The 13,722-nt window shown below is 48.5% G+C and overlaps 1 protein-coding gene across 1 annotated transcript in view; it reads right to left on the bottom strand.

Annotated features, from left to right (window-relative positions):
- TSPAN2 (tetraspanin 2) overlaps positions 1-13,722 on the bottom strand; it is a 182,812-nt gene that overhangs the window by 18,310 nt on the left and 150,780 nt on the right. The gene's annotated exons all lie outside the window — the stretch shown is intronic.

The following is a 13,722-nucleotide window of genomic DNA, read 5'->3' as shown; positions in this document are numbered from 1 at the left end:
TGCAGTAACCGCTGAGCTGGGGAGTTAATCTCCCCAGCCAGCCTGCACTCAGCAAGGGGCCCGCACAGCCGTCCGCGGGCCCCTGCTGCTACTAATTATCTCCTCCGTGCAGGGCACACTGAGAGACAGCTAAGGGGCCTTCCAAAGACCCCACTAAGCTGCCCCTCAGTGTGCCTGTCTCCAAACACAGCCTCACTGAGCTGCCTGTAACTGCTCAGGGCAGCTCCGTGCGGCTTGTTCTGCAGGAAGTGACATCACCAGTCACAGTGCAGAGTGAGCTGTGCGGAGCTGCCCTGATTAGAGTTACAGACAGCGTGTCAAGAAGATCCTGTGCCTGGAGGATGTCTGGACCACCAGAGAGGTAAGACTTGTAAGGGGGGTGTGACAGACCCCTTTTGGGAGTAACAGATACCATCTCGGAGAATTGCCGTTGCATATGGATTATTGTGGATTTCGGGTACTTGTGGATCCGTACGGTATACAGCGCCACGTGGAGAGAACAATGGGTCGCGGCCATTTTGACCGCATGGACTAATGACCGAACTTTACACACGACGAATGCCGTCCTTACCGACAACGTACGTCCATGCTAGTCAACGGATCCAAAGTACCGAAATAGAGACACCGGATCCAAAAGAGAGTTTTCGTTTATATTGTATAGTTCCTGCGTAATTGGTGCAAACGTGTATCTGGTGAACGGCTCGACCGATCTAGGGGATTTTCACGTATGTTGTTCCCTTAGATCTCCGTTCCCTAATACACGTAGCACATTGTATTTTCGTTGCATATTTTGTGTGTTATTAAAACTTGTAATAATCGTATAATATTCTGCTCGGTACAGTGGGAGTGACTCCCACTGTAAATGTATTATCTCCTCCGGATACGGGGAGGAGTTGTTGTACGGCATAAAAGCCCGAGTTACCGAATAAACAGTATTCCTACTTTGACCCTCAACACAGAGTCTCGTCTCGTGCTTGGAGGGGATGACTAGTACTTGGATGTCGTAATTATGGGGAACCTGTTATGCTTTAGCTAACTTCGTGCTTGGGGGAAAGGACACCTTCTCAGCGGCGTAAACCCCTACTACACCGGGGTGCCGCTACAATTGGTGGCAGCGGCGGGATCGTTCTTTCACCCCAGAAGGACAGCTACCGAGAGCAAACAGGATGGAGGCCTACTACGGAAGGTTGAAACGATCCACCCTAAAAGACTTGTTGGAGAGCCGTGGTCGTTCGGCTAGCAACAAAAAGAAAAGAGACATTTTGGCAGAATTGGTCGCATTGGACTTAGCGGAACAGAATGGCGAACTGGGTGTCGAACCAAACCCAGAACCAGAGATCGCCTTGGTCCGAACCCCGGAAGATGAACGATTCGACCACGAGGTGAGGGTAAGGTTGGCTCACTACGGACCAAACCCCTCGCCTAGGATCGTGACCCAAGTAATCGCAGCGGTCGATGCCAACCGGCGCCAGACGTCAACCAGCGCCAGTCCAATTGCTGGAACTCTTCAAACTCCCGAGGAAAAGAGGAAAGTCCACTTTGCCGCTTTTAAAAATTTCGTAGAAACAGAGGGGGAGATTGACCAATACCTGGCGGATTTTGAGCGTCAATGTGCCCTACATAAAGTACCCGCCGAGGATTGGGTTAAAATTTTGTCTGGCAAGTTATCCGGACGAGCCAGTGATGCTTTCCGAGCAATCCCGGACCATGAGGTGGGAAATTATCGATTGGTCAAGGAAGCCCTCCTGTCCCGATATGCAGTAACCCCCGAAGCATATCGGAGACGCTTCCGGGACTCCCGAAAGCAAACCGGTGACTCCTACACCGAATGGGCCTCCCGACTGCAACGCACGGCTGGCCACTGGATGGATGGGTGCCAAGCTACCACCGCGGAGGAGGTATTACAATTGTTTTTGTTGGAGCATTTCTTTGAGAAGGTGGACAAGGAGCTCAGGGAGTGGATTCGGGATAGGCGACCACTTACCCTACCCGAAGCCGCTCGGATGGCTGACGAGTATGCGGACGCCCGCAAACCCGACCCCTCGGTCCAAAAGGCAGCTCTCCGAGTCGAAAGCCGCCCCGTCGGCCCTACTCCAACCACCTCCGCTAATCAACCTAGCTACAACACCCCCTCCCGCTTCGCCCAGTCCAGTGCCCCGGACCGCCGGCGGTGTCATAGGTGCCAACAGGTGGGCCACCTGAGAGACAAATGCCCACTAGATCCAGCTCGACAAGCTTCTTGGAGGAAGCCCGCTGAAGGGAACACCCGGCCCTTTACCTCCGGGGCCCATTGCATTGAAGCCCAACCCCTGGGGGAAGAGCAATGGGAGATTTTGCACGAGGCCAATCCCCTATATGCGGCTGCCGTAGATAACCGGCAGCATCACCGACAAACCGTCCGAGTAAATGGACAAGTTGTCAGTGGATTACGAGACACTGGGGCCACCCTAACGTTGATCCAACACGACCTGGTCCCCGAAAAGGAACATACTGGACAAACGGTGGCCGTTAGAGTGGCCGGGGGTGCAGTACATCGCCTCCCCACGGCCCGAGTGCATTTGGATTGGGGGGTGGGAGCTGGCCAAGTGAATGTGGGCCTGATGAAAGGGCTACCCGCGGAAGTACTCTTGGGAAATGACTTAGCCCCGCTGTTGTCCGCTTTTGCTCCTCAAGGTCCTGCTGGAGCCTGCCCTGTCACCACCCGGGCTCAGGCTCGTGCTATTGGAATCGGCCCGCCAGTCGCGGAGACCCAGGTAAGAGCTAACCCTCCGACTGTGACCTTAGGACAGACTCCCTTAGACTGGGATACCCCTGAGACTTTTGGGAGGGAGACGCGGGAAGACGTCACGCTACAAAAGTATAGGGATAAGACAGATAAAGGGGAACTGGGGACAGATGGGGAAAGCTACGAGTGGGTGGGGGATAGACTGTATAGGATCCCCCAGGAGCCCGCAGCAGGTAAAAACCCCGTTCCGCAGAAGCAACTAGTGCTACCGAAAAAATACAGGCAAGAAATCATGAGGATCGCTCACGATATACCCTTAGCTGGCCATTTAGGAGTGCGTCGCACGGGCCATAGGATTACCCAGAATTTCTTCTGGCCAGGGTTTAACCGGGACGTGCGACACTATTGCAGAACCTGTGACACTTGCCAACGGGTGGGTAAGAGGGGAGATCGCCCAAAGGCTAAATTAATGTCGATGCCGATCATTGGGGAACCTTTCTATAGGGTCGCCGTCGACATTGTAGGCCCCCTAGCGCGACATAGCCCGTCCGGTAAGAAGTACATTCTTACCGTGGTGGACTATGGGACCCGATACCCCGAGGCAGTACCCCTGCCGAATATTGAAGCTGAGACGGTCGCCGATGCCTTGGTTAAGATATTCACTCGAGTGGGGTTCCCTAAAGAAATCCTATCCGACCAAGGAACCCAGTTCACGGCCGTCCTCACACAGCAGTTATGGAAAGTGTGCCACATTAAACCCCTGCTCAGTTCCCCGTACCATCCCCAAACTAACGGTCTCTGTGAGCGCTTTAATGGGACACTCAAACAAATGTTGAGGACCTTTACGGACGGTTGCAGAGACTGGGAAAGATTCTTACCCCACCTGTTATTTGCGTATAGGGAGGTCCCCCAAGAATCTACGGGTTTTTCCCCCTTTGAGTTGTTGTATGGGAGGAGGGTACGAGGACCCCTCGATCTCATTCGGGACCACTGGGAAGGGGAAACCGAACAAGCAGGGACATCTATTGTGCCATATGTCCTGGAGCTCCGGGACCGCATGGAGCAACTCTCCCTGTTGGTAAGGGAGAATCTTCAGGCGGCCCAGGGGCGACAGAAACGCTGGTACGATAGGGGTGCCCGGCAACGACTATTTCACATAGGGCAGAAGGTATTGGTGCTAAAACCGGTCAAGGACAACAAACTGCAAGCTGCGTGGCAGGGTCCTTACAAGGTTTTAGCCCAACTCTGTGATACCACCTACCTTATTGCCAGCTGTGCAGATGAAAGGATCCAACGATCCTTTCATGTGAACATGTTGAAGGAATACCAAGAGCGACAGGAAGATGTTAACGCTGTTTGTGCCCCAGCTACTGATGACCCCGAAAATTTACCCCTACCGGACCTACTGGAAAGGGAGACTCACCCCGACCCAGTTAGCCTAGTGAAGCTGGGAGAACGACTGAACCCTACGGAGCTAGAGCAAGCTAGACAGCTCCTATGGGAGAAACAGAGTACCTTCTCCCAGGAGCCAGGATACACCACCCTGGCCATACACAAGGTAGAAACCCCAGGACAGGCCCCCCTCCGACAACCCCCTTACCGTATTCCGGAAGCCGTCCGGGACGGGATGCTGAAGGAAATACGGGAAATGACCCAGCTGGGGGTCATTGAGCCATCAGACAGTCCCTGGGCCTCTCCCGTAGTCCTAGTTCCCAAGAAAGACGGAACCACTCGGTTCTGCGTCGACTACAGGCGACTAAATGAAAAGACTACCACTGACGCTTACCCTATGCCCCGGGTAGACGAATTACTAGATCGCATAGTCAGGGGTAACTATCTCTCTACCATAGACCTCTGCAAGGGTTATTGGCAGATACCCCTGGCCGAGGATGCCGTCCCCAAGTCGGCCTTTGTCACCCCGTTTGGCTTATACCAATTTAAGGTCATGCCATTCGGGATGAAAAATGCCCCGGCTACGTTCCAGCGAATGGTGGATCGGCTCCTCGAAGGCTTCCAGGAGTTTACGTGTGCATACCTGGATGACATTGCGATCTACAGTGAGTCTTGGGAAGAACATTTAGTCCACGTAGGGGTAGTACTAGATAAGATTCGGGCCGCGGGCCTGACACTAAAGCCCGAGAAGTGCCATTTAGGAATGGCCGAGGTCCAATACCTGGGACACCGGGTAGGGTGTGGAAACCAGAGACCGGAGCCTGCCAAGGTGGAAGCAGTAGCGAACTGGCCCACACCGAATACCAAGACCCAGGTATTGGCCTTCTTAGGGACCGCCGGATATTATAGGCGCTTCGTCCCTGACTACAGTACGATAGCCAAGCCCTTGACTGACCTGACCAAAAAGAATTTACCCAGACAGGTCCTGTGGTCTCCCGCTTGCGAAGCCGCATTCCAATCCCTCAAACATGCTCTTGTTAATGCTCCTGTCTTGGCTGCCCCAGTACCTAACAAACGTTTCCTTGTACATACAGACGCTTCCATGTATGGACTGGGGGCTGTGCTGAGCCAGATCTGGGAAGATGGAAAAGAGCATCCGGTCGCATACCTCAGCCGAAAGTTGTTACCGAGGGAAGTGAGCTATGCGGCCGTAGAGAAAGAGTGCCTGGCCCTGGTATGGGCATTTAAAAAACTAACACCGTATTTGTATGGACAAGAATTCTCTTTGGTAACCGACCACAATCCATTGGTATGGCTTAACCGGGTCGCAGGGGACAATGGCCGATTGCTAAGATGGAGCTTGACCCTGCAAACATACAATTTCACCATCAGCTATCGACCCGGTAAGCTAAATGGCAACGCCGATGGGTTGTCTCGACAACTGGACAATTCTCCGGACAAGTGAATTCCGGTCATCCCTAAGTTAATCCGAAAGGATCAATCCAGGTCTGCCGGAGTGTACCACTAGGAGGGAGCCGTGTGACAGACCCCTTTTGGGAGTAACAGATACCATCTCGGAGAATTGCCGTTGCATATGGATTATTGTGGATTTCGGGTACTTGTGGATCCGTACGGTATACAGCGCCACGTGGAGAGAACAATGGGTCGCGGCCATTTTGACCGCATGGACTAATGACCGAACTTTCCACACGACGAATGCCGCCCTTACCGACAACGTACGTCCATGCTAGTCAACGGATCCAAAGTACCGAAATAGAGACACCGGATCCAAAAGAGAGTTTTCGTTTATATTGTATAGTTCCTGCGTAATTGGTGCAAACGTGTATCTGGCGAACGGCTTGACCGATCTAGGGGATTTTCACGTATGTTGTTCCCTTAGATCTCCGTTCCCTAATACACGTAGCACATTGTATTTTAGTTGCATATTTTGTGTGTTATTAAAACTTGTAATAATCGTATAATATTCTGCTCGGTACAGTGGGAGTGACTCCCACTGTAAATGTATTATCTCCTCCGGATACGGGGAGGAGTTGTTGTACGGCATAAAAGCCCGAGTTACCGAATAAACAGTATTCCTACTTTGACCCTCAACACAGAGTCTCGTCTCGTGCTTGGAGGGGATGACTAGTACTTGGATGTCGTAATTATGGGGAACCTGTTATGCTTTAGCTAACTTCGTGCTTGGGGGAAAGGACACCTTCTCAGCGGCGTAAACCCCTACTACACCGGGGTGCCGCTACAGGGGGCATTAATTTTTTTTAAATCATTTTTTTTTTTTATTACAAATATGTTAATATGTTAATAATATTTCCCCCACTACTGCCCCTACCCCCTGCACCCTCTGCCACCACAACCCCCCCTGCTCCCTCTGAAGCCCAACCCCCCTGCTCCCTCTGAAGCCCAACCCCCCTCCCTCTGAAGCCCTACCCCCCCTGCTCCCTCTGAAGCCCTAACCCCCCTGCTCCCTCTGCAGCCCCTATCCCCCCTGCTCCCTCTGCAGCCCCTATCCCCCCTGCTCCCTCTGCAGCCCCTACTCCCACTGTAACTCCTTCCTTTACACTTACAACTCCTATCATGCCAAGGCACTTTAAACTTACAACTCCTATCATCCATACCCCCAGCTCCCTCTGCACACCCTACCCCACTGCACCTTCTGCTGCCCCTACCCCACTGCACCTTCTGCTGCCCCTACCCCATGCTCTCTTTGCAGCCCCTACCCCATGCTCCCTCTGCAGCCCCTGCTTCCTCTGTAACTCCTTCCTTTACACTTACAACTCCTATCATGCTAAGGCACTTTACACTTACAACTCCTATCATCCCTACTCCCTCTGCAGCCCCAACCCCACTACACCTTCTGCAGCCCCTAACCCATGCTCCCTCTGGAGCCCCTACACCCCACTCCCTCTGCAGTCCTTACCCCCCCCCACTCCACTCCCTCTGTAGCCCCTACCCACTGCAGAGATCCTACCCCACTGCTACCCCTGCACCCTCGGCTGCCTCTCATCCTCTGCTGCCCCTCACCCCCAGGCACCCACTACAACTCCTATACCCTATGCACCCACTACAGCCTCTATACCCTATGCACCAACTGCAGCCCCTACACTCCCTGCACTTACTACAGCTTATTTTTCCCGTTGCAATCTCAACAGCACCCTTTACCCTCTGCACCCACTACAGCCTCTCTTCCCCCCCCGTGCCCTCTGCAGTCCCTTCCCCCTGTACCCTCTGCAGCCTCTTCCTCCCAGCACCCTCTGCAGTCCCTACCCCTTTGCACGCATAACCATAAAGGAACGCTATAATTACCAGAACTACAGCTTAATGTAGTTATTCTGGTGAGTATAGTCTGCCCCTGCAGGGTTTTTGCTGTAAAGGCTGCCTTTTCAGTGAAAAAGCAATGTTACCTTGTTGCCTAGGAACATCTAGGTCAGGGCTGTCCAACCTGCGGCCCCCCAGATGTTGCTGAACTACAACTCCCACGATTCCCTGTCTGTCTTTTTAATTGAAAGAATCATGGGAGTTGTAGTTCAGCAACATCTGGGGGGCCGCAGGTTGGACAGCCCTGATCTAGGTGCTTCCTGTGTCAGTGTTGCAAAATGTGCAGCACTGACATTCCGCATCTCCATGCTCCGTATGGAGACGCTGAACACTTGTCATAGAGAAGCACTGATTCAATCAGGGCCGCCATCAGGGGGTGACAACCGTGACAGTTGTCACGGGCCCGGCGGCTCTGGGGGGCCCGGACTGCTCGGGCCCCACTTTCCCTCTCTGCACACATAGATAGCGAATGTCGCTATCTATGTGTGCAGCCCCGGGCCCCCGGCTCCCTGTTACCGCAGAGGGGGCCCAGGCAGCACACTGCTTCTTCTCATCTCCTCCCTGCTAATAACGCTTGCGAGACCCGGTTGCCATGGCAACGCTCCGCGGGTCTCGCGAGAGTTATTGGAGGAGAGAAGAGGAGAAGCTGTGTGCTGCCTGGGCCCCCTCTGCGGTAACAGGGAAGCCGGGGGGCCCCACCATGCCACCGGACCACCAGGGATGGAATCTCCCCCCTCCCTAGACACAGGTAAGCAGGGAGGGGGGAGAAACAATTTAATTATTTTTTTTTTTAAAATAATGTTAAAATGCCCCTCCTCCCCCTTCTCATTGGACATTTACACACACACACTACATACACTGACACAACACACACACACACACACTACATACACTGACACAACACACACTACATACACTGACACAACACACACACACACACACTACATACACTGACACAACACACACACACACACACACACACTACATACACTGACACAACACACACACACACACACACACACACACACTACATACACTGACACAACACACACAGTACATACACTGACACAACACACACACACACACACTACATACACTGACACAACACACACACACACTACATACACTGACACACACTATACACTAACACAACACACACACACACACTGACAAAACACACACACTGCATACACTGACACAACACACACACACACACTACATACACTGACACAATACACACACACACTACATACACTGACACAACACACACACACACACTGCATACACTAACACACACACACACTGCATACACTAACAACACACACACACTGCATACACTGACACAACACACACCACATACACTAGCACAACACACACTGCATACACTAACACAACACACACTCTGCATACACTGACACAACACACACACCACATACACTAGCACAACACACACTGCATACACTAACACAACACACACACTCTGCATACACTGACACAACACACACACTGCATAGTCAACACAACACACACTGCATACACTAACACAACACACACTGCATACACTAACACAACACACACTGCATACACTAACACAACACACTCTGCATACACTGACACAACACACTGCATACACTAATACAACACACACCGCATACACAAACACACACACTGCATACACTAACACACACAGTGCATACACTAATACAATACACACACTGCATTCACTAATACAACATGCACTCTGCATACACTACACACTAACACACTCACTGCATCCACTATACTGACACACACTCTGCATTCGCTACACATTACCACACTCTGCATTCACTACACTAACACACACTCTGCATCCGCTACACACTAACACACACTCTGCATTCACTACACTAACACACACTCTGCATCCGCTACACACTAACACACTCTCTGCATTCACTACACTAACACACACTCTGCATCCGCTACACACTAACACACTCTCTGCATTCACTACACATTAACACTCTGCATTCACTACACTAACACAGACTCTGCATCCGCTACACACTAACACACTCTCTGCATTCACTACACATTAACACACTCTCTGCATTCACTACACTAACACACTCTCTGCATTCACTACACTAACACACTCTCTGCATTCACTACACTAACACACTCTCTGCATTCACTACACATTAACACACTCTCTGCATTCACTACACATTAACACACACTCTGCATTCACTACAAATTTACACACACACTACATTCATTACACTGACACACTCTGCATTCACTACACCCTAACACACACTCTGCATTTATTACACACTAACACACACTCTGCATTCACTAAACTATGCACACACTCTGCATTCACTATACTGACACACACTCGGCATTCACTACACTAACATTCACTCTGCATCAACTGTACACACAGCATCCACTACACAAACATCCTGTATTCACAGTACACACACTACATCCACCACAAATTTAAACATTCTGCATTCACTATACACAGACAGTGTCTAATACACACACTTCATCCACTACAGACACTGCATCCACTAAACACATTTCTAGTACATACAAACACTACATCCACTACACAAACACACACTACATCACTGTACACACACTACATCCACTACTCAAACACTCTCTGCATTCACTACACTAACACACACTCTGCATCTGCTACACACTAAAACACCCTCTGCATTTACTACACATTAACACACACTCTGCATTCACTACACATTTACAAACACTCTGCATTCACTGCACTAACACACACACTACATTCATTACACTGACAAACTCTGCATTCACTACACACTAACACACACTCTGCATTCATTACACACTAACACACACTCTGCATTCACTAAACTATGCACACACTCTGGATTCACTATACTGACACACACTCTGCATTCACTACACTAACATACAATCTGCATCAACTGTACACACAGCATCCACTACACAAACATCCTGTATTCACAGTACACACACTACATCCACCACAAATTGAAACATTCTGCATTCACTATACACAGACAGTGTCTAATACACACACTTCATCCACTACAGACACTGCATCCACTAAACACATTTCATCTAGTACATACAAACACTACATCCACTACACAAACACACACTACATCACTGTACACACACACACCATCCACTACTCAAACACTCTCTGCATTCACTACACTAACACACACTCTGCATCCGCTACACACTAAAACACCCTCTGCATTCACTACACATTAACACACACTCTGCATTCACTACACTAACATACAATCTGCATCAACTGTACACACAGCATCCACTACACAAACATCCTGTATTCACAGTACACACACTACATCCACCACAAATTGAAACATTCTGCATTCACTATACACAGACAGTGTCTAATACACACACTACATCAACTACAGACACTGCATCCACTAAACACATTTCATCTAGTACATACAAACACTACATCCACTACACAAACACACACTACATCACTGTACACACACTACATCCACTACTCAAACACACTCTGCGTTCACTATACACACTGCATCCGCTACACTAACACACTCTGCATTCACTGCACAAACAGTGTCTCATGCACACAAACACTACACATTCTAATTCACTTACACTATACACACCACATTCAGTCCCGCATCATTGTCAGTGGACTAGGTAGGGCGTGGGCGGGCCCGGGAGGGAGGGGGAGGGGTGGGGGGGCCCAGACCTTGTGCTTTGTCAGGGGCCCCAACATTTCTGATGGCAGCCCTGGATTCAATGCATCTCTATGAGGAGATGGTGATTGGCACAGTGTAGTGTTTTGCCGCACATGCACAATAGCTTTCCAGTGCTTTCCTATGGTAGAGCATTGGGCTGGCTGAGATCATCTAAAATTGTTGAACTGTGCCAAGGAGTTTGGTCGGTGATGGGAAAAAAGGTGAGTAAATACCGTTTTTAAGGGGGGCCAGAAACCGATAGCGTCAGGAATACACTTTTGTATTCCTGACACTATAGTGTTCCGTTAAAGGGACACTATAGTCACCCAGACCACTTCAGCTCAATGAAGTGGTCTGGGTGCCAGGTCCCCCAGGTTTTAACCCTTCAGATGTAAACATAGCAGTTTCAGAGAAACTGGTATGTTTACATTGCAGGGTTAATCCAGCCTCTAGTGGCTGTCTTCCTGACAGCCACTAGAGGCGTTTCTGCGGCGCTGCATGCGGAAATCGCATTCATCACGCAGAACGTCCATACGAAAGCTTTGGGAAATTCTTTTCTATGGACTGTTTGAATGCACGCACGTTTCTTGCCGCGCATGCGCATTCCACTGCACTTGGAAGCTGACGTTGGCGGGGGAGGGTAGGTCACCAGCACCGAGGGAGCCCAGCGCTGGATAGAGGTAAGTGGCTGAAGGAGTTTTAACCCCTTCAGCCCAGCGGGAAGGGGACCCTGAGGGTGGGGGGTGGGGTGGACCTAAGGGTTATATAGTGTTAGGAAAACAAGTTTGTTTTCCTGACATTATAGTGATCCTTTAAGGTAGGTTGTAACATTTAACACTTGATGATCTGTAATTTAAGACGCAAAATTTGGACCTCATACAAACACATTGCCAAAATTCAGAAATACCCCTTTATACAAACTGCCATGCTACACAAACACATAAAAAAAATACTACCCTATTTATAAAACTCAAAACATGTATTCAAATATACTATGAATTCACATATCCTGACAGTACACACAAAGACATACATATATTCACTCACACTAGCGCTTACAGTTAATATACACAACATACATTCACTTTACACGTGTATATATAATCAAATACACGGTACACCTACACCAGCATATATATCGGTCTGCTTGGGGCCCAGTTGCTAATTTTGCCCGGGGGCCCAGGCCACTGTCAGTCCGTCCCTGTCTATACTATGTGAGATTGTCTCTTTGTAGATATCAGCATAATTTGACATCCAAAAGATACACTCCTCTATTTCTCAAAGGTGATATATTATTTATTTATTTATTTATAAATAAGCGCTACATTCTCTTTTTATTTTTGTATATTGTGTCTGTGACATTAAAAGGTATCACATGAATGTACAGCAGCTAATATTGCAATAGTCTCTCGCATATGGTGATAAATTAGACATTTAGTGAATAAGCGCTGGTCCTTATTCATTCCTTTAAATGGGCTGACCAGAAATCTAGAGAGATCTTGGACAGCGGCTTCTTTTAAATTCAGATTTCTAAGAATACCTGCAAAACAAAGGCACTAAAATGCTTTTTGTTTATAAATGCATTTTGAATGCATTATGTCCCTTTATTATCGCAGCTTAAAAGATACTCAAGTTTAACAATACAGTGTCATGTTTCCCAATAGGTCCTTAGCTTTATTCTATCCATAGCTTCTCATGCTTCCAGGAAATTGAATAGAATGAATCACATTACATATTTCTTAGAAACATTATCTTTACAATTCAGAATCAGAATATTTTGTTTTTATTCTCTAACTATAAAAGATCTGTGAGTCCAAAAAATAGCAAAATCCACATTTTATAATATTCCTGAATAAACAATTTCATTATGTGCTATAAACAAAGAAGGGATAAAAAAAAACAAAAAACTGATATTGTGCATTATGCAGAGTGACATTTCCAGGTGGTGTCTTAAATGGAGAGGAATATGGAATGTAGGAACGAGGGAGCTATGTGTCAGTTGGTGATATGTTTAAACACAGAAACATGGATTAAGGAAGAACTGTATACAGTAAATCATTTACATTATAATTGTTGCTATTTTATTTATTACATATTGGTCCCAACATTTTGATTCATAAACACATGAGAGAGGAAATGGAGAACCTTTAATTATGAGTAGGAAGGTTTAGCAAAACCTTTAAAGGGACACTCCAGGCACCAATACAACTTTAGTGCGTTTGATAGATTTCATCCCCGTTTATATGCTGTATTTTTTGCCCTCAAAAAATAAATGATTTGTAGAATTCACCACCATAAGCCTGCGTCCTCAGCCTGAACTACTTCCTTATCAAAGGTGTATGCACACAGTCTTGGCCCCAACATTATGGTTTTTAATTCACAACGTGGCTGCAGACAGTCTGACAAACTACAAACAGGTAGTGATATCCTTACTATGTGTCTTTCTGGAGTGGGCAGCTGAGTTATCACTAGGTTGTAATGTTAACACTGCTTTTTCTCTGAAAAGACAGTGTTTACTAC

Source organism: Pelobates fuscus, chromosome 1 (genome assembly GCF_036172605.1).
Source record: "Pelobates fuscus isolate aPelFus1 chromosome 1, aPelFus1.pri, whole genome shotgun sequence".
In the NCBI taxonomy this organism is placed as follows: domain Eukaryota; kingdom Metazoa; phylum Chordata; class Amphibia; order Anura; family Pelobatidae; genus Pelobates; species Pelobates fuscus.
Note: the sequence above shows the minus strand (reverse complement) of the source record. Positions and strands in the feature narration are given on the sequence as shown.